Source organism: Carlito syrichta, unplaced genomic scaffold, assembly GCF_000164805.1.
Source record: "Carlito syrichta isolate Samal-C Ts95f unplaced genomic scaffold, Tarsius_syrichta-2.0.1 Scaffold305409, whole genome shotgun sequence".
In the NCBI taxonomy this organism is placed as follows: domain Eukaryota; kingdom Metazoa; phylum Chordata; class Mammalia; order Primates; family Tarsiidae; genus Carlito; species Carlito syrichta.
Genome location: NW_007249505.1, coordinates 597,158 through 601,921, shown reverse-complemented (window position 1 = coordinate 601,921; position 4,764 = coordinate 597,158). Strand labels below are relative to the sequence as shown.

Below are 4,764 nucleotides of genomic sequence, written 5' to 3'. Positions count from 1 at the left end.
CGGGTCTTAAACCCGCGGGCTCAGGCAATCCACTCACCTCAGCCTCCCAAAGGTGCAGGATTACAGGCTAAGCCACCGAGCCCAGCTAACAAACACTTTCTAATTTGACATAATTTCCAGTCTAGCAGAGAGATAAACCAAACCTAATAACATGAATTGCATACAGGACCTCGGAGTAAACACTTCCACCCTGTGGTGAGCAGAATGTGTCCCCAAGAGTGTCTGCTCCCTAATCCTGAGAGCTGTATATGTGTTACCTTACATGGCAAAGGAGAATTTGCAGACATAATTAAGGCCACAGACCCCAAGAGGAAGGTAATTCTGGATTATCTGGGTGGGCCCAACCTAATCACACAAAAGCCTTAAAAGCAGAGGACGTTCTCTGACTGGAAGCAGAATTATGGAGCAGAAAGAGAAATCAGAAAGAATCTAAGGGTGACTTTGAATCAGGCTTCAAAAGAGAGAAGGAGACTAGTGCCAGGTCTGGCTCTGAGGCACGGGGCCCACATGCAAAGAATTAAGTACAGCCTCCTCTTCTGACCTCCTTTAAGTGCAATGCGTGAAGTTGCCTCTCTCTGGGCCACCTCATGGCTTCAGTTCCTCCCTCAGTGTACAGTTTATGACTCCCAACTTCACCTCCCTTCAAGCTCCAGTCTGCAGGGTCCAGCTGCTTGCCAGGCACTTCGCAGCTGACATGCTCAGCCCATGGTCACCCACTGACCAGCCTCTCCTCCTCCCCATAATTTATCTCACCTGTGAGTCCCCAGAACTGGAAGACCAGGGGCTCTATCGACTTACATCCTAAATATTTAGGGAAGCAGCCTCCTGGGTCTCTGTGTTGCAGTTGTATGGGGCAGGCTCATCACCCAATTCCAGCTGCTTAGTTGTAACCAGTTTCCTGCAACTCAGAGGAAGAATTGCATCTTAGTGGAAGCTGTTTAGAGAAGAAGCCACCATCCCTGCAGAAGTCCAGGTGGCTCCTGCTGACGCCAGCAAGGACACAGGCCCTCAGTCCTACAACCTCATGGAGCCAGAGTCTACCAACAACCTTGACCCCAACAAGGATGTTCCCAGAGCCTCCAATAAGAACTCAGCCCACCCATATTTTGATTTCAGCCCCATAAAACCCAGAGCAGAATAACCAGAGCCAGCCTGGACTTCTGACCTACAGACGGTGAGATCATAAATCTATTCAAGACACTAAGGACTTATGACAACAGCAACAGAAACTAACCCATGCCCATAGTTTTCCATTCAAACTTCTCAGCAACCAAGATTTACCATCACCAAAGTGAAGAGCATCAACAGAGATGGATGAAAAGCGCTTCGGGATGAGAGATACCATGGCTCTTGTCGGCTTTTCAAGGACTTAAGTTTTTGTACCCATTTCTTTTTTTTTTTTTTTTTTTTGAGGGAGTCTCACTCAGTCGCCCGGACTGTAGTGCAGTGGCCGCTCCGACCACCGCAGCCTCGACCTGCTGGGCTCCGGCGATCCTTCCGCCTCAGCTTTCCGAGTAGCTGAAATTACAGGCATGCACTACCACGCCCGGCTGATTTTTTGATTTATTGTAGAGATGAGGTCTCACTGACCAGGTGGGTCTCGAACCCGCGGGCTCAGGCAATCCACTCACCTCAGCCTCCCAAAGGTGCAGGATTACAGGCTGAGCCACCAAGCCTGGCTTCTATCCATTTCATAAGTGCTGGAACCAGTATGCCCTGGTCACTTGGCTTTACTTCCAGGGATGGAGCCACAGGGCTAGTCTGTTTCTCTAGGAGCACTCAGATGACCCTTGATGCTAAATACTTCCTTGACAATAAGGCATCAAGTTCCTCTTGTCTTACAGCTAGCCGATCAAACCCAGACTGCAGCCTTTTCCCCACCCCTAGCCTGACTCCACATGTATTCTGTGTAAAATCACGGCCCCTCCTCACTTTATTATGGAGAAAAAGTAAAGACCTCACTTCCCCACTTCCCCAGGAGTTACCTGAAGCTGGGCAATTGATAAAGAAAAGGGATTTACTTGGCTTACAGTTCTGCTGGCTGTACAAGAAGCATGGTGCCAGCATCTGCACCTGGTGAGGGCCTCGGGTTGCTTCCACTCAAGGCAAAAGAGAAGGGGAACCAGCGTGTACAGAGATCACAGAGAAAGGGAGGAGGAGGAAGGATGGGAGGGAGAGAAAGGAGAGAGGGGAAGGAGGGAGAGAGAGGAGAGAGAGAAAGAAACAGGGAGAAAGAGAGAGATGGAGAAAGAGGGAGGAAGGTGGGGGGCGGAGAGAGAGAACGCGCATGAGCAAGAGAGGTGCCAGGTTTTTTTAACAACCGGCATCCATGGGCACTAAGAGAGCAAGAACTCACCCATTACCACAAGGATGGCAGCAAGCTCCTTACGCAGAGTCCACCCCCAAGACCCCAACACTTCTCACTAGGCTCCACCTCCAACACTGGGGATCACATTTCAACGTGGGGCTTGGGGGGGGACACACATTCAAACTGTATCAGCTAATCGTTTCAAAAGCTGTGGGGTGAAAAGTCTCTCCGCCCGAGAAAAAAATGTGAAAAAGATAAGAGACAACCATCAACCACCCAGGACGCGGCATGGTCCCGATCCCACTCTGCTCAAGAGCTGGGGCTTGCCAGCGTCTGCTGTGGAGAAGGCTGGATTGTTTGCCTCTGCTGTGTTTCTCTCCTCAACCACAACACCAGAAGTATTCGCTGGTCACCTGTCATGTGCAGAGCCCCATGAAGGTCCCTGAGACTAGTCCAGGGCCACTGGGAGCCGGAAGGTGTGAAGAAGCAGGTTCTCTGCCCCTGTGGGTGATGGCCACAGTTTGTGACTTTTGTCATAGGAGCTTGCCAAGTTCTCTGCTGATGGTCCCCTACTGTTTCTATTGATAAAAAAGCCAAGGTCTGGGAGAGAAAAAGGAGGCGCTGCTGGACCTTAGCTGAGGCCTTCGGCTCAGTCCAAAAATTGCCCAAAGCTCAAGCCACCTATGGCAGCTACTTCTGGATCTATCACTACAAACCCTCCTATAGTCTGCTTACATTAGCTTTTAAGGCCAGCACAGTGGCTCATGCCTGTAATCCCAGCACTTTGGGAGGCTGAAGTGAGAGGATTGCCTGAGCCCATAGGTTCGAGACCAGCCTGGACAACTTGGCGAGACCTCATCGCTACAATAAATCAAAAAATTAACTGGGTGTGGTGGCATATGCCTGTAGTTCCAGCTACTTAGAAGGCTGAGGCGGAAGGATCACCTGAACCCAGCAAGGTGAGGCTGAGGTGACCGTGAGCATGCCATTGTACTCCAGCCTGGGCAACAGAGTGAGATTCCAACTCAAAAAAAAAAAACAAACAAACCAATAAATTAGCTTTTAAGTACATTCAATGCTATGGTTAAGACCAGACTGAATGTCAGCCTCTGATACTGGATGAACATGCTAAAGCTTTGCATGCAAATTTTACCTTAATGATTGATTAAGAAAGGAGGAGCATTACAATGAGATTCCAATGAGTTGAGGCAATGACTTTCTACCAATGGAAAAAGCATAATCTTGAAATGCCATACAGTCAAGCAATGTGTACCCTATTTTTTGGTGTGTTTTTTTTTCCCTTTGTGGTTAGCCTTAAAATATGAAAAGGTGCGAGTGGCAAGTCTAGGAAGCACAGGCAAGAGAGGTCTTCCTCTGACATGCAGAGAGAGCTGTGCTGACCCAGAAATCGTTTCTTATTACGGAAGAAAACCTTCAAGGGCTTGGTCATCATTGTCCATAAGTCCTCAAGCAGGCTTTGGCCAAAAGTATGAGACTTAGGGTGGGATAAAATAAGCAACTTACTCAAATTTGGGATTAATCTGGTGTGAACTTAAGCCAGATATGGAGGAGCCCAGTGTGGATGCGGGGGATCCCTGGCTACCGGTGATTGTTAGTGTGTGATTAAGTTTTGTTCTAATGTGTGGCTCTTCTTCCAAATGTAGGTTCACTTCACCATGGGCTTATATTTTTAGATTTTGTTTTAAAAGCTCAGTCAAGTGGCTTAAAACCAAGCAGAGCTGGGATGAGAGCCCAGAAGTCTAACCTCTCCCCTACCCCCACTCCCCGCCCTGTTTGGGCCACAACCAATACCAAAACAGTTCAACTTTGTGAAGTACTGTCTGTCACGATTTGCCCTACCTTGCAAGTGTCAAATGCTAATTGAACTATTGGAATCTGTCTCTGCTGTCACCCTGTTCTTTTGGCAACTTTAAAAATAGCAAGGTATCAATAAATATCACTTCAACCTCACCCAGGAGTCCAAAGTCCGGTATTTAAAATTGGATTTCTTGCTCCCCACAAGTCAGCCAAGGTCCCATGGCACTTGAATACCAGCTGGGAGAGAATATATGGGGCCCTAACATAGAAACAGAACTTTCTGACGATTGGTCATACTGTATGATGTCATAAGGGCGGCAGGGAGATGGAACTGAGGTGGAGCAATCCCTCCCTGAAGAAACCAAGCAGGTCTCTGCAAGACCCTTGCACAAACCCTGGAGCCAGACCTGGTCCCTCATGCAAATGCTGGCCCTGCTGGTCCCAGGGCCATCTACCAGCTCTAACAAAGCCATCACCTGCTGGCCTGAGCCTGAAATCCCCATCTTCCTGGGCCATCTAGTACCCTAATTGATTCCTGCAGCAAACACTGAGCACTAACCTACTAGTGAAGACAGGGAACTTTTGGGGAATTTGATAAAGACTGAGAGGACCTCTACCCCTAAAAAAGCAAATGCAGC

At 48.6% G+C, this 4,764-nt stretch overlaps 1 protein-coding gene across 1 annotated transcript in view; it reads right to left on the bottom strand.

The window, feature by feature from the left end:
- Nucleotides 1–4,379, bottom strand: part of ALLC (allantoicase) — an 80,115-nt gene extending 75,736 nt beyond the window's left edge. Inside the window, exon 1 of the mRNA XM_008061671.1 lies at nucleotides 4,281–4,379. The gene's annotated coding sequence lies outside the window, so the exon portion shown is untranslated. The remainder of the gene's footprint in view (nucleotides 1–4,280) is intronic.
- Between the last annotated feature and the right edge of the window lie 385 nt (nucleotides 4,380–4,764).